This window comes from Falco biarmicus, chromosome 11, assembly GCF_023638135.1.
Source record: "Falco biarmicus isolate bFalBia1 chromosome 11, bFalBia1.pri, whole genome shotgun sequence".
Taxonomy (NCBI): domain Eukaryota; kingdom Metazoa; phylum Chordata; class Aves; order Falconiformes; family Falconidae; genus Falco; species Falco biarmicus.
In genome coordinates, this window is record NC_079298.1 from 22362210 (window position 1) to 22385521 (window position 23312).

Below are 23312 nucleotides of genomic sequence, written 5' to 3' on the forward strand. Positions count from 1 at the left end.
TCCCTGCCCTCCAGCGTGTCGACCGCACCACTCAGCTTGGTGAGAGCTGTGTATGAGAATGACGACTGTAGTTTGTGGTTTTTTCTTATTGTCACCTTTTACATTCCTGCAAGTAAGAAATGAAGACTGATTTCTATGGGAAATAGTCAAACGATCACAGTTTCCTTGAGCTGAACTTAACAGGCCAACTCACTGCGTTACACAAGATCCTGATACCTGCTGGCTGGAGGTGGGGTACCACTTTTGGCAACATCTTAACTGCTCCACTGAAGCAATTAACTGGGTATTTCTTGAACTTTATGCAGAGAATTGAAGGAGCTAATTTCACCTATGCAGAAAACAAATGGTTGACTGCTGCTTGATCTGAGCTTTCCATCAGGAGAGCAGCCTGGTGCTCCTTTTATGTTAGTGCCACAGGGACTAATAACCTAAAATTTACACCTGTGCTTGTCACCGAGAATGCTGCAGAGCAAGATCAGCACCACGATTTTAAGACTGAAGGTGCTAAAATCAATGTACCCTTACCATTCCTGGGATGCACTTAGAAGAAAATCAACACAAAATGATTTTGTTGGTCTCTGATTGATCAGTAATCTGTAGTAGTATACAGAGGCAGGGTACGTTTTTATGGGAGTTGATGCTATGAGTACCTTTCAGTCAAGATAATGCAGACAGCAGTTCTTTTTTAAAGTAAAATAACTGAGTTACTTGTGGAAACACTGTTCACGTGAGATGCTGAACAGAAGCTGAGCTGTATGGATAGAGCTATGCCAGAGGCTGATTTTTATTTGGTAGAAGTGGAGGTGTTAGAAAGGAACAGACGGCAATAAAAACACTGGTGATGTGGCTCTCAGAGAAGCCAAAAGAAAGTTTTTTTTGGATGGATTACTCCCTGGAAAGAGGTTTGGGAATACGAGCAAAGAAGTTGCTACTGTATCCAAGCTTCAAGTAGAAATGCCTGAAATAAATATGCAGCTTCGTTGTCGTTTTCTCTTGTTAGCAGAAACGACGTGTAGAACTGAGAACAAGTAATGGAAGTTTTCATGGGTGTAGAGATGACTAACCTCACTCAAGAGCTGTAGGCTGTCTGCAGAGGAATTAGAGCAATTCTTAGAATTTTTCCTCAAATGACCCAGGGATGACAGAGGCTTTGTTGAGGCAACAACCTCCAAAAGTTTCATAAACTGGGAAACCAGGCTGCTGTACCTCCAGGTAGTTGGGGAAGATTGATCGAAGAGGTGACCAGCAGCTCCCAGGAGCAGATTATCTGCAAAACATGGGCATTCTGCAAAGCAAGGACTAGGAGTGTTGACAAACTGCTTTTGGAAAAAAAAAAATCTGCTTATGTGTGGAATCGGAGAACACAGGTAGGTGTTTAATTTTTATGAGCCTTTTTTTCTGCACTGATACTATACAGACCTGGCGTGGAGATGTTACACGGTCCTTGCTCAAGTAGTGCATAATGTCTAGGGATGCCGACATATTTCGGTTCCATGTCAATTACAAAGATCGTTTTGGATGATGACGGTGGTCAGTGGCATTGCAAGGTTTAAGATTTCAGTGCTGCAAACCTATTCTGGGTCAAGGATTTGCTACAGGATTAAGAGCCACTCTTTATGGGTTAGATAAGGCACATCTAACAAGAGCAAAAAGGGGAGGGAAAGAAAATACTCCCCTGGAATGGCTAAGAGTTCCAGAAAATTGTGTTGCTGAGGTACCGGTATGGCAAAGGAGGACTTCAAGGTTGCCTTTGCACTGACAAGGAGACAAATGCTAGAAACTCAGCTGGGTATGAGAGTGTCAGTCAGGAGGTTTTGGGCTGTACAGTACCTGGGGAGTGCCTGGAGCCTGGTTCAGAGCGCATGCCTTTCCTGCCAGCCATGCAACACATTTCTTTCTTTGCTTTTTTATTATTTAAAGGCAGCTGCAGCCAGGGAGCTGGAAGCTGCTTGCTGTGAATGCTGTTATTTACTTCCTACAATACTAATTATTAAAAGATGCTACAGGTTTCCTTCAGACCAATTTTGAAGAATCGATGGAATGCTTTTTAAAACAAACAAAGGAACAGTGATAAAACCTCCGGAGAAGCTGTTCATTTACATATTGGTGCTGTGAAAAAAAAAATATTAGAAAACGAAGGACAATGATAAAGCAGAGCAGGAATAAAGGCATGTCCCTGAAGTGGTCCAGAGTTGCTATCTCTCCCAGCTCCTGGAGGAAGCTGACGTTAGTGCTCAGCAGAGGAGAACAGGTATCTGCATGGCAGTGCCTGTGGCTGGCACTGAAGAGCTCTGTGGGGGGAGATTGGGGACAGCTAAAGGCAAAGGCAAAGCCTGCAAGTACAGGCAGCACACTGATGATTTTTAAGGTCTCAGCTTTTAAACAGCTATGGAAATTGGGGTACTTGATGTGTAACAGTGTAACACCCACAGGAGCTCTGGTAATGGCTTAGAAGTGTTTGTTTAGCTGATCAAATCTATTGGAAAGGCAACTAAATTGAAACCGTGGAATAGTTCCAAGGGGAGAGAGTGTTGTAGAAGGTAAAACCGTTCAGTATTGGGGAGAGCTGGTTCTGAAAGGTGGGCAGTTGGAATGTTCTCCGTAGCTAGGACGATGAAAAGCTAATCACTGGGATTTTTTGGCATAGTTAGGAGTAATAGCTGTGTAAAAAAGGAAAATAATTGATTCTTAGTCATTTTCTTTATGTTTTTTTTTCCTATAAATTCATTTCTGTGTTGAAACAAATGAGTTGTGGATAATCATTTAGCAGCCAAATAGTTTTCCTGCCTTTAGGTAGAATGTGAGATTGAAAGTCCTAAGACAAATTTTAGCTCTTAGGTTTCCAATGGATCTGAAGTAGGAATGTGTTACAGCTCACTGAAAATTTCTTATTACCAGCAAATCATTAAAAACAGCAACGAATGTTACAAAATTTCAGCTGCTGTGGAATAAGCTACTGCAGATCAAGATGTGAGTGTGTGTAAATCCTGTTACTCAGTGTTTTGCAGGGACTCTTGGGAGCAGCAGTACAGTGGTCTAAGATTTTTCTGATAGAAATTAGGATTTACATTTTTTTTTTCCTGAGCCAGCAGCAAGCGATTCTACTTATGTTATTTTCCAACACCAGAAAGAAAAGGCATGTACTTCTGTAAGCATACCATGAAGGGGTAACAGACCTTTTAACAAATCTGTACATCTCATTCATAAGTTTAAAAAACAAACACAAACAAAACCCAAACCCCACACACATGGAAATATTGAAGTCTTTCTAAAGGATTCTGGTTCTTTATTTTGAACGGAGGTTATTTTTTTTCTTGTGTAACAGGCTTCTTTTTGTACTGGCCAGTAGCAAGCAGGAGAGGAAGTAGAGACCTGGGAAAAGTTTACTGTTGTGGCAAAAGAAAGCTTGTGGCAACCTGAAGTGGCAACTCTTGGGTTGTGCACGGACATGTTTGGGAGACCACGGGTCTGTGCAGGTAAGGGGTGGATTTTGGTTTTGTTTTGGTTTGGATTTTTTCCTATTAAAGCCAGAGGGGATGCTGGAAATGCCAAAACACCTGAACAAGAACTTGTACGTGAACAAATAAACTGCAGTAAACCTTAGGTAGCCACTTAAGGTCTAACATGATGTGAGTTGTTCCAAAAGGTAGTAATTGCCCTTTGCATACAAAGTAAAAAGGGTGGACTTTCCACTGGCGAACAGAAAACTGAGGCTGTGCCGAATTAGGAAGATTTGGCAGTTCTGGAAAATTATTGCACAGTGTGGTAAAGATCAGAGATGTGCAGTGGTTAGCAGGCTGCTCCTCGGTCCATTTTGTTATATGTCACATTATCCCATTAACTATCCAAGTTGTTACGTGGGTCATTCTTATATATGGGCAGTTCTAGCCCTGACACTAGTGACTGTCTCACTGTTGCAAGGATGGGAAGATCTTAATTCCAGAGCTCTGTGCTACAGAACACCATCCTTCTGTGGTTTTACCACAGAATGTCTTTCCATTTGTAAAGTGTAAGAAAATGACCAAACAGTGAAATCAACTACACAGCAAAATGGCAGAAGTATGGGATGCAGACTGTCAATCTGTGACAATCTGTCCACTGTCACTTATATAAATGGAACAATAATTGTTTGTTCCTCTTCAGAAATGTAGTTTATGCAGCCTATATAAAGGCAAATTATTTAGTGCAGTGCAAGGAAAATTCTTTCTTTCCTATCTGAAACCAATTTAATATTAACTGATGGAACCATTAGAAGATACTGAGCCCAATATGAATCTCTCTGGTGGAATACACGATGTGGAGGAGTGGCTTATCTCACAAAAAGCCTGCCTCCATTTTGGAGGTAATAGGTTTTTTATTTTTTCGCTTTCTTAATAATTGAGGAAGAGAGAGGAATAGATCTGCTAGAATACTCTCCTTATCGTCTTTCCAGCCTATGCTCTCGTGGAGAGGAGCAGCTGAGAGTTGAAAGGGGAAAAATCCTGACTATTGTGCTTTCCTTGAGATAAGGAATATTTTAGAGTCCCTTGTCTCATGCATGAAACCTGGTAAAAGGGAGTTATATTAACATACGGAAGAGTTTTGGGGAAAAACAGATCTTAGCTTCAGGAGTCTGCTTTTGACTCTTGGTTTGTCTGGGTGTTTTATGTGTCTTTGAAAATGAATGCTAAAAGGGGGACTATGAGCCACACGGGCTGAGATTGCTGCAGTGACCTCAAGAGGTGAAAGCACAATTCAAAAGGTCTATTTTAAACGTTTAAGGAATTAATAATAGCTGAAAAGTGCAGATTACTAGAAGAACAAGCATCTTATATGCCGTGTTACAGACAGATCCGGCACTCATGGGAGGCATTTGTGACAACAGTCTTTCAGTGGGTGACATTTATGTACATGATAAAGAGACAAGACCTCTTTATGTAAAATTTACAATGAGCTTTCTAATGTAATCAGTTTTTTTAGGCTTAAAAAATTCCTTCTCTCATAAAATTAACTCCTCGTGTTCAGTGATTAGCTCTTGGGGGTCGTGGAGGAGAGCCTGCAGGCGCGTGGGGCAGGGGCTGTGCCGTGCCGGGAGGCTGCGGGGCTGGGGACCCGCGGGGGGACAGGGCCGGGCGCTGCTGCCCGATGGCCTGTGGCAGCCGAAAGGGCTGTCTGCATCGGCCACTGCTGCTGGGCTGAGCCTGGCCGAAGGGGTGGCGGGGAAGACGTGTCATTACCCTTGTTTTTTCTGGAAGTGCCTTTGGGAGTTGGGAAGGAGCTTTTATGTCACTTTTTAGTGATATAGGGCCAGCAAAGAATTACACAGTAGAGAAGAAACAGGGTGGAAACACTGAACGAAGGAGAAGGAAAAAGACACTGGACTAGAAACTGATGCTAAGCCTGGTGTGAGGGAGCGGAGCGCACCATCTGAAGGCAGAAAGCGTGGATGGAGATGACCAGCTGCAGCGAGGCTTTGCGTGGGTGCCGGGACCCCGGCCGCCCCGTGCCTGGGGGCTGGGGGGGGTCACGCCTGCCTCCCACCTGCCCTGTGGGTAGCAGCCCGGGTGCTGGCCAGCTGCTGGTGAGGCTGCAGGCCGCCCCGCGCCGGGGGAGAAGCAGAGGATGGGGGTTCCCAGGTCCTGCTTCTTGTGTTTCCAACAAGAGACATCTGCACAGGGAGCTTTCCCTGGCGCTGCTCAGCTTGGCATGTGTCCTTGCAGCTTTCTGTGGCCTCTCTGAACAACGCTGCTTTGTCTGAACCTGCCACTTGGTCTCCCAGCCTTTGTAAACCCCAGGTGTAGCCAGTGGCTGCCTGGATCCCTTGCTTGAGCATATGGCTTCTATGTGATGGAGATCAAGACAGAACAGGATGTACTGACTTTAATTAAACTGGGAATTTCCACTTGTGGTGAGAACCCTAGTGAGAGATTTGTGGCAGTGTTCGCTTGTAATATTTGCAGGTTTACAATGTGGGAATTGATAATCACTTTTAGTAGAAAGCCATATGCATTGTGTCTCTTGAAAGCAGTGAGGCTCTTCAACCTCTCAAAACTCTTCAACAGATTAAACCTACTAAAAACTAGAGGTGACCAATCTGAATTAATTTTAGTAAGAGAAACTCTATATGCTAGACTTTTTGTTGGGTGATAAATGGACGAGGCTTTGGATTCAGCCATCACCTGATATTCCTACCTTCAAAAATAAGTGTTTTGTTTCAGGATATTTGAAGTGGCACCTGTGGGTGGGTGGGCGGGCTGGAGTTTAAAGGACAAATCCTGACACACTGTCTCTGTAGGATGCAATCCAAAAAGGTGTTTGCCCAGTTTTTCTGTACAAAGAATAGGATATGTACAGGGAGGCTACATTTGGCTGAGCAATGCTCTGAAAAGACAACTTTGTGCATGGGCCTGAGAAACCCATGGGGGTGTGTGAAGGGCTCTGGGGAAGCAGTGGTCCCACAGGGTCGCTGACCACACACCTCAGCTGGCCGTGGTCCCGCTGGACTCCCTTTGACATGTTTAGTATGGTAGTAGTAGGTACAAGAGAAGCTTTATGGTGAAGATGTATGCTCCCGCTGCCCTCCCAAAACTTTGCCTTCTCACGGAGCCTGCCATGCCCCTGATTTAATCCAGAATAAGCTGCATTTTGCTAAGAAGTGCAATAACCCATTCAGATACTGTCTTAGATCTGGCAGGCTGCAGCGCATCAGAGTGTTTTGATAAGCATCATGTCTCCTTGGAAACTACTACTTAGCAGTAACTTGACGCTACATTTGGAGTGTTATGATTAATTTAAGCCTTGCTTCTGCAAAGACACACGGTATAGGCCTCCTCCTACAGAAGTGAGGAGTCTTGTTGAGCTTATCAGAACAGCTCGCATGTTCGAAAGTGTCCCCGTGGGGTTTAGGAGTTCTCTGAATCTCTTCAGGCTCTGCTTTAAGCTCGTTGGTTATAAATCCCGCTTGTTATCCCTAGGTATATTTTTAGGAGTCTGTTGTCTAATTCGATATTTTAGAAACATTTCTAAAAAGTCTACCTCTACAGTTATGAATAAATATAAAGCTCCTTCTGAGGCCATTAAATAGTATTTTAATTAGGCTGGCAAAATTGCTTTTGGCTTGTCTTTAAAGTCTTTAGTATCTTATTTCTATTAACAAAATGGTAATCAACGCTAAATTCTAAAATGTAACCGAAGTAGGTCATATTTTTATTAACTGGAGATAGATAATGAATATGCCCTATATAAAGATTTGGATTAAATCTTCTGAGATGCTGAGGATAGTGTTTTAATTAAGGTAATCCTTATTGCATCTAACAAACACTATTGCTGCTTAGAAATTTAAGACCTTAGTGATGCATATTAGTGCATTACCTCAACGAATCTAATAGAGATTTAATACTTGTATTTGAAGTAGCAATCTGTCATAAATTAAGAGCATTTGCATAATAAATTTAAACTATGTAATTCTTTGCAGAGTTTTATATAATTAAGGAACACATTCAACATTAAAATTTTGTAATTTTTGTAGTGCCAGGAAGGTGTACTTTGTTGTTGCTGTTAAATTAGTCCTTGTTTCCACCTGCTTGTATATAGAGGTGTCCAGCTATTGCAGCAGGGTTACATATGTGTGCTAAGTTTCTCCCTAAGCCCCCAAGTATTATGGGACACTTGGCATAAAGAATGGAACTGTGTATACCATCCCACTGAATGCCGAAGTGGGGTTTACAAGTAATGCTTTACAAACTTGACAGACGAGTGGCTGATTTGCATTGTAAGGTGTTACGAGTCCAATGTCTGAAGCAGAGATTTGGCCTGGGATACTGGCAATAGGCCTGTACTTGATATAGCATGTTATATCTATCAGTATAGATGTGTAGGCAAAGGCAGTACTCAGCTGATTTCAATGAGAATTAACTTAGAATTTTAAGTTATTTTTATGTATTAAATAATGTAACTGGAGGCTTTTACATTGAAAACATTCGGAGCATCCTTTGTCCATGAAGACCTTATCATTCCTTTGGTTTCTAGGTTGCATTACTTAATTTTGGAACTCTGCCACTGCACTAATTTGCAGGAGTAACAACTGCAAAGTGAAGCAGACAGGCACCTTCTGGTGCATCGCTTTGCCCTCAGAGAGCACTGTGACACCATGGTTAGATGGAGTTTGAGTAAGAGTTCTTGCAATACCTGTCACTGAGTTATGAGAATTGCTGATTTTTGAACACTGCAAAAGCTTAGCCTGAGAAATACCATTCGGGGTGCAATGGGGATCCTGTCTGCCTCAGCGCTCATTCCCTGAAAGCAGCTGGTGGACAGAGTAAGGAAGGGACAACACCTGCAGAGGGGCTCTTCCCCGGTCCCCGTCCTTTTGGCTTTTGCTTGCACTGGATTCTCCTGAGGACACCATGTATCACTTAAAATAGGTGGTGTACAGAGAATTTCTGGCCATGCTTGCTGAGTATCATCTGCAGAGCCCCACTCCCCACAGGGAGGGAAGGATGTGGCAGCAAATCTGCTGTCTTCTTCCATTAAAAGCTCTCTCTGTGCTGGTGTTACTCTCATTGTGCTAGATCTTCTTTCCATTTTACATGGTGGGATGCACAGAGCAGAGTCAAAGCAGCTTTGGGTGTGCTTTCTCAAGTTCCTATATGGGTAGGGGTTTCCCTGCCTCTTCTAATTCTGCTCTTCCCCATGGGGGAAAACTGTATTGGTATTAAACCTTTAATTTTTGTTTGCATAATTTAACCCTGCTGCTGCTTTGAGAAGCGTGCTGCACAATTCTTGCTTCTTGGGTATTTATGGCCATCAGAAACAGTTTTTTTCCTGCTCACAAACAAAAAAGAAAATCAATGGGAAGATCATAAAGATCATCTTTATTAGCTTCCTCCCAGCATAACTCCACAACAATAAAACAACATTGTCCTGTAAATTAACATAAAAGAATGCTCCTATTAGGAGTTCCATGTTATATGCAGTCAAGTAATATTAAATACTTCATTTATGTCAAAGTCGCTGAACATAACATATTCTTGCTATCTGTAAATGACAACTATTATAGCAGTCACGGATGAATCTCTTTTGGGATGGACAACTTTGCTACCTGATCTTAGCTTGATATTCTCTTTTGTGGTTTAGTGAAGAACGTAAAGGGAAACCAGAACTACATGGCCCAACGGACCAGTTGTGTTCAGGCTCTTCAGTAACTGTTAGTGTTTGCTATTTGTTAGAAATATTTTGTCCTTTAAATTGGTAATTGATACATAAATTTTACACCCATTTACGCTGTTTGCTTTTGGCACTGCTAGTTGGCAAATGACTGTCTTTCCTTTGTTTGTTGTACTTTGGATGCTGGTTGCAGTGATTTTGCTTCTCTTTTCTCTTTATTTTAGCATTCCTTAGATTGATGCTGAAAATTACATGTTATTTTTTCTTCCTTCATAAACCCGTGTCACAGAACTAGAAAGACCTCAGCTATTGAGAGCAGGGGTTACTAAACTTTGCTGGATAGCATGGCATAAAGTTCGGCCGTGATGAATGGTGCGAGGACTTGAAATAAGAGTAGCAAGTCTAAGAGCATGAGTCACTGTACTAGGTCTTCATGTCTGCAGAAAATTTGTGTGAACTGCTGGCTGAAAGCATTGACAACTTTCCATTAGTAATGAATTACAGTAGTAATTTCATTAATTTCTTCACCTCAGTCAGGATATGTTAGTGTAAGTTGCTTAACCAAGCATCAGAGGAACCATTGCAGTTAACCTTTAGTCCTTTGCTGTGTAACCAGGACCAGTTAAGAAGTAAATTAGCGTAACATCCCTTTTAAAAAAAATTACTTTAGATAAGCAGCGGACATAATTTTTGCCTGTTTTTAATTTAATAGCAGGTTTATGGTTTTATGCAAAACCATTCACATTACGTCTGACCCTCTGGGAGCTGGGTTTTTTCGTCTGTGTAATTTGGTGTCTTTAATAATCTGCTGTCTGTTAAATCCAGCACAGGCTTGATTAATGAATTGTGATGAACCAATGCATTAATTTACAGGTTTGGTCTAATACCCTAAAAGGCTACATCAGTGCTTCCAGTTATTAATGCTAATAAACTTGAGAGAAAAAGCAATGTGAGGAGGGGTAAGGGAAGGTAATATGTGACAAGTCTTGTCTTTATTCAAGCATTTATGTCTGCAGCTACTTTTCTTACAAGAGAACTACAAAAGCCCTTGACAACACCCCATCAAATCAAGAACAGCTTAGTGACGTTTAAAAAATATTGCAAAATTCCTGAAGCTGTCTGTGTTCTGTAGTCAAATCCTTTTTCAGTGCGTCCTTATTCAATATAGCTTTTCATGCTGTGTTTTTAAATACTGTGTAACCGTTTTGAAGTCCTTTGCTGTTAAATCTGTGGCTGAAACACAGTCTTGAATATAAATTTCTTTGAAAAGTCACTCCACAGCCCCAGCAGGTGATAGGTAGGTATGCATATAAGGTAGCATATACATAAGAATGGTGGGTATTTGACATTGACAAAATTTGCTGTGACGAGCAACTCATTCCTAAGAAGATATGGAGGCTTTTAAGACAATCCTTTTGAAGACTTTAAATAAATCTACAAGCAAAATTGCAAAATTTTATTTGATTTAATTTTTTTTTTAAACCCTTCATGTGTCTATTGCATGTAATGGTTCAGAAGAGTGAAGTACGTTCTGCTAAGTCTCAAAAGAGCTGGTACATTGAGGAAAGGGAATAGTAATTGATTATTTTTTATTGAGAAAGTAGGGTTTGGGAATGGGATAGTAATACGGTGTGAAGATTTTAGGTTGGTGTAAAAAAAGTATGAAATTTTTTCTTTGATGCTGAGCCTTTAGATCTTGAAAACATCTTAAAACAGCATAGAAGTTCAAAGAAGGGGCTCTGTGTCCTCTCTCCTTGGGTATTAGCTGACAATACTGGAGCTCAGACTTCTTCAAATTACAATTCCAGCCTTGCCTTGTTCTGATAAATATAATCGAAGAATTATTATTTTAGACATTGATATATCCATCTTTCTGTCTATTAAAATATAGCATGACGTTTAAAGCCCATTTTAGCAATCATGCCTCAGGCATTTTCTTTCTAGTGGGGCACAGGAATTTTCACTTGTCCTTGAGATAAATGACACTGGTATAGAATTGGCATCTCTAAGTCTTGCTTCAGCATCTATGGCACCAAAGCATCGCTGGAAACGTTGGAGTGAGACAGAGAAATTAACGCTGAGCAAAATCGATCCCCCCTGTTTCTGTTGCTTCTTTCACTTCCTTACTGTTAGGGAGAGAATAATCTCTGCTACATCTTGGCTATTTTAATAGGATTCAGAACACATGATCACATTAGATACTGTACCTGAGGCAATCTGTGTTTAGACTGGTGATAATTACATGCAAAAGTCATTCAACAATGAGGCAATTAATGCTGATGAACTTTAATAAAGTCAGCTGTCAGCAATAGATATTGCTGGCAAATTTTCTAATCCTATATTTATAATACTTTGAAATTCCCTTATTTTCTATTCTAAAATGCATTTCTGTTTAATGGGTTAACCCCCCCCCCCCCCCGCCCCAAACACAAACAAGAAGCTTACCACCAGAAAATATTGCCAGCAACATATTTATATATGACAAAAATATGAACAAAGAGGTCAGAAGTCAGCCTACTTATCAGATTTACTCCAGTGATTGGTGTTTACCAAAGAAGATGATAGACGGAACAAGGCAAATCCTCTGGCGCTCTCAGCAGAGGAGAAGGAAAGCATTAGATAAGGAACGGAGGGCTTACACTTCCCCTCATTGTTGATTAACAAGCATTAAATTATGCTTAATGTCAGATGCAGGCAGGTCATTGTAATGTGGTGTCAGTGTAAATTAGAAGATCAAGCCAGTTAGTGTCTGGGATTTGCAGAATTCTGGAATCTGGGTACTTCACTGCAGAGACATACTTTTGCGAATTTCTTAGTTATCCTAATTGTTTATATGGCTAGATTAATTTTGTCATTGGAAAATTCCATTATAAAGCCATTATTCTTTAGAACAGAAAGCAGACAGTGACTCCCAAGCTTTTTTGCCTTTCCACAGGCAACTGTGAAGTTGCAAGGGCTGGGCTGATGGGGGGAGTTAAGCGTCCTCCCCGTTAAAATGTACTGAACGTTACAAAGGCAATGCCAGGAATCTGCTCTGACACACAGTAGATGGACGATATGAAAGAAATTCGTAAGGGTACAGGCGTGACAGCTAAGGAAAGAGTACGTGTCCTTCTGTGAAACGACATATGAAATCTAAATGTGGGAATAGTTTTAAAATGGCAGAAATAACATTTCTCTCTTTGCCAATCCAATTTAATACATATAAATCACATACACATTGTAGAGCTGTTATGCATTAGGTTTAGGGCAAGAGCTTGCTCTGGATCTCCTGGAAGAGCTGTGCTGGCGGGAGCACTGGAAACCATCAGTTCAGGGAAGGACACCTTTTGTCAGAAGCTTCTCCCTTTTTTTAGGAATGCAATGGGAAACACCAGTGAGGTGTTTCTCCTCTTTGTATGTTTTCTTTCCAAATACAAAGACGTTATCTTTAAGGCCAGAGATGGCCAGGGGGACTATCCCTGCAGGCATATGCGTTCTCCTTTTCCCTGTTGGCCATGCTTAGAGCCCTTGCCTGGGTGCACTGGTGGTCTAAGCCAACATGACTCTTCTCACCCTCTTCTTTTACCTGCCTGTAGCAAAAGCAGCACTGACAGTCCCGCAGGGTGGTGAGCAGCTGTTAAATACAGGTTCAGTAACTGAAACTACACGGTGTTTTCTATTTTAGCTGTTGTGCTATGTTAATCACTAAAAAACATGGGCAGCCGAGGAAAATCTAGTTATGACAGTTGAAAGTGTATTGTGGTGAGTGTTAAGGTTACGGAAGGTGGTTCATGTGTACAAGCCCTTGGTTTCAGTTAGAAAAACTCCAGTATTTGGGATGAGGTTAAGTTTCTAGTGTGAGGTTGGAGATGAAGCACAGCTGGATTTTGGCTTTTGGCTTTAGCGTCTACTAATCTTTTTCCAGCAGCTGGCAGAAAGATCATATTGAACTAGATAAGCTGTACAAAATTCCTGCTGTTTTAACCTGAAATCATATGATGGGAAGGTTGAGAGCTGGAAATTAAGAATGTAATGGAAATTGTTCCTCATGAAGTGTTGGAGGCAACCCGCAGCAGAGCCCCAGCAGGAGACAGGCGAAGAGTCAGGAGAGTCTCACTTGGCCCTCTCTGACCGTGGAAGAACTCTGTTTTGGCCTGTATGGCTTTGGCTGCTTGTGTCCTTCAGGAGTGGAGGGAGAAGGGAGAAGGGAATCTGAAACAGGGACCCTAGGGACAGTGGGGAGGTGGGGCCTTGACACAGGCAGGCAGAAAGGCAAAGGCAGTGGGGACTCGGCAGTTATGAAGAAAGAAGCTAAAGCTGTGGAAGAAAAATGGGGGGAGTCGCCTCTTTCCCTGTCTGTGTTGAAGCAGGTGACAGCAACATGGTGTGGCTTTTACTTGCTAGTTAGATGTGTAAAGTGTTTAAACATCTGTTACACTGTGTAATAACTCCTTAAATTGCTCAGGCACTTACAAGGCAATGCTGCAAACTGCATAAACAGGCTTGTCTCTAATGTCGAATGTAGGACGTTCCTGTGGTTTTCTTACTTCTCCACTCTTTGCTGGGAGAAATAATCTTTCCAGTGATTGGGTTGCTTATTCTCCCTCTTGAACAGGTTTGTACGCTGACATTTCTGTCTGTGTTTCATCAGTACAAGAGAAAAAGCTTTTAAAAAAGGAGGCGGCTAACAAGTGTCCAAATGAGGACGCTAAGGCCCCGGTAGGTGGTTGACTAGGTGGATACAAACATGGTTAGGTGTGGGTCTCACTCTGCATCTCACAAGTGCAGTGCCAGGGGTCTGTCCTGGGACCTGGCCTGTTTGACACCCCTGGCAGTAACCTGGGGAGGTGGTGGAGTGCACCATCATCATGTTTGCAGGTGTCACTAGACTGGGGGAGGGACACTAGTCAGCACACTGGAGGGCTGGGCTCTCTCTGGGTAGACTTAGCCAGGTTGGAAGAGGGGGCTGCCAGGGACCTCGTGAAACTCAGCTGGGACAAGTGCAAAGTCCTGCTCTGGGGAAGGAGGAACCCCTGGGGCTCTCCTGGCATGGACTGTCTGGAAGCAGCTCAGCAGAACAGGGGTCTGGTGAACAGCATGCTGGACGTGAGCCAGCAGGTGCCTCAGCAGTAACGAAGGCCAACACCATCCTGGGCTTTGTTAATGGGATCAAAGCCAGGAAGCTGAGGGAAGTTCTTCTTGGCACTTCTGAGACCACTTTCTAGGTACTGCGTGAAGCTTGGACCTCCAATACAGGAGAGACATCTTTAAAGTGGCTTGAGTTCAGTGAAGGGCCACCAAGATGGTTGGGGCTGGAGCCCTGTGAGGAGAGGCTGAGGGAAGGGGGCTTGCTCAGTTTGGGGAGGGGGTGGCTTTTGGGGGTACCTACCAGCAACCTGCCAGTGCCTGTGAGGAGGTAATGGAGGTGGAGCCAGGCCCTTCATGCTGGCTCCATGTGTGGTGGGAGGGCGAGAGGCAGCGAGGGTAAGCTGAAGCAACAGAGGCTCAGGCTGATACAAGGAGGGACTGTCCAGCAGGGTCCAGGGAGGTTGTGCAACCTCCAGCCTTGGAGGTTCTTAAGACTGAACTGGATGAGGCCCTGAGTCACCTGGTCTGGTCTCATGGCTGACCCTGTCCTGAGCAGAGGCTGGGCAGGAAGGACTCCCATGGTCCCTTCCAACCTGAATTGTCTGACAGGCCTATGAAACGGGGAGGGGGGTGTAGAGGAATTATAGAGGAATGAAGGCAGGTTAATTAACATTGATAATATCCAGCTGTGGGCTTGCTTCAGGGGCGGTGGGTTGGCTGATGTGGATAAGGTGCAGCTGTGGCTGGTTCCTGCTAAGTAGTTAAATAGCTCTAAGGGGTTATGGAAGAGGGACCTTAGGTGAAGAGAGATTTGGAAGAAGCAGAGGGAGGAGAGTGCCTGCCCCAGGTGTAGGAGAGACAAGGATAGGCCCTGGGAGAAGAAGGGGGCCTGGGTGAGGAGAGTCTGGCTGGAAGAGGGGCCTGGAGAAGGAAGAATCCAGATGCAGCAGAGACAAGAAGTGGGGTGAACTGGCCTGAAGAGGATGAAAAAATAGCATGGACGGTAGGTGAACCTCTGAAAACCTTGTGGGGGATTGGTGGCTGTGTTGGGGCAAGGTGTGGGAATTACTTATTGAAGTTAACCTGGTATGGGATGGTAAAAGCCTTGTTTCAGCCAGCTAGTTTTGATATTGCTGTGACAGGGGGGAGACAAGAATTGATTAAAATAGATTGTTCAGAAATTCAGTGGTGGACAACCTAATGACACTCAAACATCTAAGTTTCAGATTTTCTGTGGATTCCCCAGTCCAGGATGTTTGGCCAGTGCAGTCTTGTTAGGTTATATTTAACCATTTATATGTGTTTTGGTTAGCAAATTCCTGAAAATAACACTGTGGGCTAATTCAGCTGCTTTTACTCAGGAGAGCTCACTTCTCCATGCTGGAATGACCCTGGGGAGATCTGTATCTTCAGGTGGGGATCTCAAAGGTGAGTCTCTCTTTCTTTAATATTTTTGGGTTTTATTTTTTTTGAAAGCTCTATTTTTCCCACTTAGTTTTGAAAAATTGTTAGTATATAAGACACACTCTGGCTTAGACTATGTAATGACACTGAAATGGTAGACTTTCAAGAACACTGCAAAATGCAGGGCCGCGGGTTTTTTTTGTAGAGCAAGAAGTAAACAAAGCTGGGAAGCTGGTTGTAAAATTCAGCTGCTGGTGCCACCTGAGCTCCATGAATGAGCAAAAGCAATTCCGTTCCTAGGTGCAAGAATGAGTCATGCATCGTGCGAGAGTTCGTGATGTAGGCAGATGTACTTGGGCTCACATTCTCAGGTGGTGTGGCAGCTCCTGCAGCTCAGCAGCAGCACACGAGCTGCCTGTGCTCCCCTAACCCAGTAGTGTGTCTAAGTGCTTACAAAAAGCATCCAGCACTGTCTGTAAAAAGGAGGCAGGATTAGGAGAGGAGATGGTGTGTAGTGGTTTGGTTTGTCCTCGTGAGGAGGTTATTATGAGATGCATAGGTCCAAGGGGTTGCTGCAAGGTGGTCTGAGCCACCGTGCTGGCACTGAGCGGCGGCTCCTGTGCTTGGTGGGTACAGGCCTCGGTATTTTGGGGGTGACAGGGACATAGCAGAGACTGGGCAAACACTGTGTGATGGCCCTCTGGCCGGGGTTTAGCATGAGCCCCTCAAGCCTCTCCACAGTCTGTCCCCCAGGGCTCTTGTGGGGCTGTTTGATGCCAGGTAAGTAGCAATTATTAATCATTAGGTAGGGCCAAGTTTATTCGTGCTGTTTGCTTTCCTCACATTCATTCCGCCCTTTCTTGTTCAAATAAAGTAATGTTTGGTAGAAACTTACAAAGGAGCTTTTTATCCCCCTTTCGGTGGCTTATTTATTTCATTGATCTCTAAATCATAATCAAACTGATTTTTGTAACCAGAAACTGATCCTGCCGCTGCCTTTCTGTGCAGGGGAGGAAGGGCTCGGTCCGGCGGGCCCGCGCCCCTGTCGGAGCCGGGGCTGGGCCCGGGGCTGGGGCGGCAGCCGCCCCCCCGCTGGGCGGGCACGTCCCGGGGCAGGGGCCGGCGCAGGCCCCTGGCGGGGGGTACTTGCCGGGACGTTTCACCCCCCGCCACGCCTGGCGCCGGGACACCTCCGGTGTCCTCGTTGAGCAAGAGGTCCCTTGTTTAAAATGGGGGTCCGTGTGGGACCCCAGCGCCGTACATGCCCTTGTAAACACAGCGAGGGGCGCGACGTGAGGGAGTTTTTTTTTAATAGGATTCCCCCCCTCACGTACAGCAGCTTGTCTGTTAAATCTTCTTTCTGAATATAACGACGTTTTAGCGGGATGAATCGACGTTTCTGAGCATCACCTGCTGATTGTTTTTCCCCTCTTGGAATGCCAGGAGGAGCATCGGGTAAGGGTACAAAGAGAAGCCGGGCGGGACCGGACCCCGGGAGGGCGGCACGGAACGGAGGCCGAGGGGGGCGGCTGGCAGCGGTGTCCCCCCAGCCTGGGGTGCGGGAGCGGCCGGTACCGCCGGGGGCTGCCCGGGAGCCGGCGGGAGGGACCGGGGCGCCGCCTTCCCCGGGCTCCGCTAGGGGCTGCTCGTGGATCGCGGCGGGCGGCTCCCGCGGCACCCCCCTCCCTTCTCCCGGCACCCCCCCTTCTCCCCGGCTCCCGCGGCCCGGCCCTCCCCGCTCCCTCCCGGGTTCCCCTCCCCCCCCCCCCGCCCGGGCTCCCAGGACCCGCAGCCTGGACCCTGCCCCCCTCGTCTCCCCCGCCAGCCAGTGTAATGCGGGTTGTAATTAATTCCTCATGCCGCTCGGGATGATTTTTTTCCCCCTCCCTAAGACGTTAATACGGTGATTAAAACTTTCGGTCCGAACCCGCCGGTGTGCTGGGGGGGCCGGGCTGTCGTTCAGCCTTAGCGATAGTCTGGCGGTAACGTGTTTACAGGGGATAACTAACGCGTCTGCCTTTCTTCAGGCGGTATCAGTGAGATTTTTATCTTGACTATATACTAAAGACAGTGTTGTGGTGCTTGATTATTTCCCTTGCCATGCTCTAGGATTGTTGGCTCCTTTCTGCTTGTTTCCTGTAAAATAATGCCTTGAAAATGCACTGTTTTAACAACGAAATTCTTCTAAAATGCCTTTGGCAGTGCCACTGTTCAAAAGGCCGATCCGTGACAGAGACCAGCACTAGCAGCAGGCTTTGATCCATGGTAGAAGTGTGTGAGATAATATGGCATTGAGTGATGCCATTTTTGTTTTCATGAGGCTAATAACCCACATGTAATAGTCAATGAGTTAACACCAGAGCTATAGTAGATTGCAATAAGCAAAAGACGAGGCTACACAGATTTCATTGAAATTTACAAAGAAAATCAGGTGTCAAGCAAAAAGTCTGTGTTTGGTGAAAGTGAGGTCACGGTAGTTACAATGTTTGTCTAAAATGTTTCACCTATGTGATTGGTGTCATTGCAGGTTTATTCTATTCCTGTTGTTCCTCAAGCCTTCTTTTTTTATCCCCCAAACTTTTACAATAGTTGGAGCAGGAAGAGCACGCACAGGGTTTTGGGGAAAAGGAGTTTGTCCTGGTCTTGTTTTAGTTCTGAGTAGGCTTCGGAGGGTTTGTTAGTAACAGTGTTTAAAGCATGTTTGTAACTGTGCAATAATTGTGTACTGTCAAAAACCTTAACAAACCTTTAAGTGAGTCTAATTAAAGCAGCCTTTGATAAAGGCAATAATAAAGGATTACTTTAATTGACACTATAATGAAAGGATTGTGCCATTAAACATTACAGGAAATAGGGGAAGCACTTTTCCAGAGTAGATAGAAATTGCATGCTGTGCTTTTATGATCTCTGTGAAGTCCAAGTGATCCTCTTTCACACCATCAGCAAGAACTTCAGAAATGAGGTAGGTCTTCCCTCTTCCGAGAGAAAGACATGTGTAGTCCAGTTGTCCTGTTCGGTGTTTCCAGCTGGTGGTTCTTCTGCAAACCTTGCACATATGCCCCAAAAGCCGAACACCAAGCTTTGGGCTGGAAATGTTATAAGGTTGGCTGGTTGTTTTGGTGGTGGGTGTTTTTTTTTTTTGCCTTGTAGTTTCTTTTGCTGTACTTTTGTTTCTTGCCATTTTGCCCATTAAATTGGGATTGTTCCAGAGACATGAAATGACAGCTTCTTTTTCAGAGCACAATTCTAGATACCAATAGGGTTGCCAGCCTGTGAAGAATGGTGTGGTATGATAGACATGTCAGCAGGACATATGGCTTTATGCTGCAGGTTAATCGCTAGAAAGCCTCATGTCACTTCTCCACTTTTCTGCTGCAGGTTCTGGTTCCATTTTTGTAGTTTAATGAATTTTGTATTTATTTTTGTGGGACTCTGGCTGAAGCCTGAGTTTTGAGAGGAGAACCCAAAAAAGAAAGGCAGGAATCATGTTATTTCCTAAGGCAAATTAGAGCCTTGAAGTTAAGTTATATTTGATTGTCTAAACTTCCCGTGTTCCAGTGAATGGACATACAAAGTGGCTGAGATGATATGACCAGTTCACACGTTGTAATAGTCTTTAAATGATAAGCTGTTAGAAGGACTAAAACCATTTACATTTAAGTGTTGAGAAACAAGAATAAGATGAGAATTCCTTAGAGTGGAATATAAAATGCTGCTGCAGCAGCTGGGACTCATGCTGATTCTGTGTATTGTAAGGAAAACACCATAATAACAATAAAGAAAGGATAAGCAACTAAACTGTGGATTCCAGGTTCACTTTTCCGTTCTACCTAACTCTCCATAACTTTACAATGAAAGATTCAGAAATTGGAGCCAATTACCATAATATGTGGTGGTTTGGTGGGAGCATGTTCTACATCAGACAGTTAAAAGGTTTTATTGCTATTAGGAGCTTGTTAATGCCCTTGATAATGTCTCTAGTTGCTTTGTAATGTCTCTTGTTGAAGTATAGAATTCTTTTATCTTCTTATTACATTATGCAGAAACTTGAATTGAAACGATATTTGCAGGAACATTTAAAGTAGTGCATCAATCAGTTTCAAAGAAGAGAAAATGTTCTCAGAATAGCTTATAAAAGGATAACTGTCAGTTTTATTTTGGAGGAACAAAGAAACCGACGTAAAAAGCACTTTATTGTAAAAGCATACTGTGCAATTCAATAAATATTCCATATAAATATAAAGGAAAAGAAAGTTCATAATTATCTGATGACTTGAATGTAATTTAAGTAATACTTCCAGAATATAGCAAGCAGTGAAGCATCTTCTTTCCTGTGTATTCCTACCTCCAGATCAAGTCTTTGGTAGGAGATGGCTTAAATAATCTTGTTAATAATTTGAATGGATATAAGCATGGTAATAATTTAACATTATCTCACAGGAATGTAAAGGTCCTCACAAACCACCTCACTACCTTAGAAAAATAGTAGCAGCATCTTCCCTCACTCTTCTCAGGTTTTTTTTTTCTTTTCCTTCCCCAAGAAAAGGGGATTTATTGTTATTTGTTTTCCCTCTAGCATTTCTTACCTGCTTTAGCACAAGGTTATTTGAGTATTTATACATTTGGATTATAACGCTTCTATATGACTCTGTTAGAAAACACTTGCACGTGGTGTTATTATCCAGGAAAACAGTTGCAAATAGTATGCTCCCTGAACCAGCAGTAGCTTGCTAGACCACACAAAATATGGCATGTTGCAAATCCTGTCTTGTAGCCTGTAAACCAGAAGCAGCTCTCCCCCCTGCTTTATTTTCTAAAAAAAGAAAATGCCAAAGACTGCACAGAGTTGCAAATGCTCTGCTCGCACAGCAAACGCCTTCCAGAAAAATTTGAGTATGTTTTGCCCTTTGGATCTGTCATCTCTTCAGTGTCCAGTGTTCACCACTTGAAATTCACCACTTGAAATCTTCTGCTCTGTTGAAGTCTAGTTTAATAATTGTATGTTTATTTCTGGAAAGTTTACGAAGGCGAAGAAGTAATTGACTGTGAATGCATTGATTTTTTTTTTTTTTTATTTGGGTAACTAAATTTTATGCACAAAGGATTTCTAAATTCTTTTGGGTGTGATTCTGAAAGGGTATACAGCATATGCCTGTATTAAAGCATTTATTTTTCACCTCAAACTTTGGAACGAAAATTTATTTTTATTTAATAATTGTACCAAAGTACTTGTTCATGTCCTCTTCTCAATTTTCAGCTTCAATCTAGCTACATTTTTAAACTTGCAGGTGGTTTTTAAAATCACATGCTACTAAAAAAAAACCCTATGTGTTTTAAGGACTTAAAATAGTGGCTCCAGAGAAACCTGCTATAATCCATCAATCAGGTCACAATATTTGATATGTTTAAGCTGAAATTGTATTTCTGTGATACATTTTTCTACATAGGACATCCCTCCTTTTAGCTGCTTCCCTTTATTTCCATGGCTCTGTGGGAGCTCCAAAGGGTGAGGTGCCTAATGGCCATTGCCCCCCAGCACACCCCACCTCCTGCCCCTTTGCTCCCCTTTTCTCTCTGGGCAGGCACCTGCCTTGCTTGGCACAGGTGTAGTTGCAATACCCCAAAAAAGTTTATTTAATAATGCTTCAAGCAACTTCTGGAGAGGAGCCTTCGTAAGTTACTGAACCCTTGAGGAAACAATAATTTACAAGCAAGTTGGTGGGTTGCACACATCTGCGTACTCTGCCTGGGAAAATAAAGGTGGTTGCCATGGCAACCACCACATGCTATGTATGTAACATGTTGCTAGTGAGGCAGGGGCTTCGTGTGAGGTGAGCCCTCCTTGGCCCTTGCGTGGCGGGGTCCATGCTTTCTGCTGCTGCACGGCCAGGCTGGTGTGCATCTCCGCTGCACCTCCCTCCTGAGGAGTGTGCTCCCTCCCTTAAAACACACAAAAATGAGCCCTGGCTGAGACACCCCAAGCACCCGAGGTAAACAAACATCACTGTTTTAAAAAAAAACAAAACCCCACTGCACAGAAAGTGCAGGCCAGCCTATGATAATCTTAGGATCTTCTTACTATAAGGCACTGTTCTTCCAGACCATCAGCTCTTCCTGCATTTGGGAAAGTATATTTATTTGCCTCGGATTTATTTGTCTTTTAGCCTTAGTTATTAATGAAACAGACTTTGCTGGCCTGAGGGGAGAGTGGGGGAACAGTGGTGCTTTCTCCAGGAGCATACATCAGAAACCTGACTTGAGTAATACACCGAAACCACACAGTTAAAGCAGCTTACGCTTTATTTAGCTTGTGTTCCAAAATTTAGGTTACTACGACAATTGCGATGTTGACTGCTATCGTTTTGCAGGGGGATACCTGGTAACTAGACCCCATGCTGTTTCGGAGCAGGACTTTGGTCTGGGGTGTCGCTGAGCTCTGCTTTCCGCCTAAAGGCACAAGAGAGGTAAAACAGAGACCAGCCTGGGGGAGATGGTGGCCAAGGGTTTGTAATCTGCTGTGATTTAAACAGAAGAGACCTGTGACATATAAGGAATTATACAAACATATGTAAAATTGTTGCTGATTGAGCTGGAATGCCTCTTGTAACATGCAAGGCTTTAAATAACTCTGGAAAGAAGGAAGGAGGAGGAAACTGGCTTTCCTGGATAGAAGCGTTTTCAGATATACACTGGGAGTAGACGAAGTTATGAATAGATATGACAAAGGCAACAAGATAGACATTTGCATGAAGCACAAAGTTGATTTATAAGAGGAAACACTGGCTTGGGTGCCAATAGTGTGAACCATAAAGAACCTTAAAACCGAGGGGTGTTTCTTGGTTTACTATGATATGACAAAGTGTGTAGCAGTAGCACCTGCAACAGCCAGCCAAAAATGAGAGACATGAGAGGCTCTTCCTCAGTGTACCAGCTGAAACCAGGACAACCAATTTCTCAAGCCTCCCTTCTGTTTTGATTTAGAAGGGAAACATCGAGCCTGAGGAGCCTTACCCGGTGTTTATGCTGGCTGCTAGTGATGCTCCTACAGGTGTGACCTGACTTAAGGTACAAAATCTCTGGCCCAGGTATTGAGCATTGCAGCGCTGTGACAGAATGGGGTTCAGTTCAGATTGCAGCAGAGGAGAAGTGATGTTTTAGCAGAAGAATTGAGTGGGAAGTGACAGCTCTTGCTGTAAAAAAAAAGTGGAGAGTGTCTAAGAGTTAAAATAGATTCTTCTCTGAAATGCCCATGTAGCTTCAATAGCTCCACAGGAGTTTTAGGATTACAAATGACAGCAAAATTTGTGCCATTCTGCATAATTGTGTTCTCTACAAAGGAAGTTTCCTACATCTCCTAGCAAAGATGGTACTTTCATTAGAAGGAAAATAATTTCAGAATGACATCCCTTTGTGCCAAGGATTAAAAAGGTCTAACAAGGAGTTCTAAAAAAAAAATAATGAAGCATTTACATTGAATCCTTTGGTTTTACAGGTAGAATAATTTTTTTTATTATTATTTTCGTGTCATTAATTGGCAAAGGGAAGAGGAAATGTTTTAGTTCCTGACTTGTCGCCATGTTCATCCTCTGTTGTGGCTCCCATCATTTTCACTGGCAATATACAGAACTGTGTTTGTCTTTACTGAGGTTCAGCTCTGTTAAAAACAATCCAGTTTTATTTCTCTGTTAATGCAA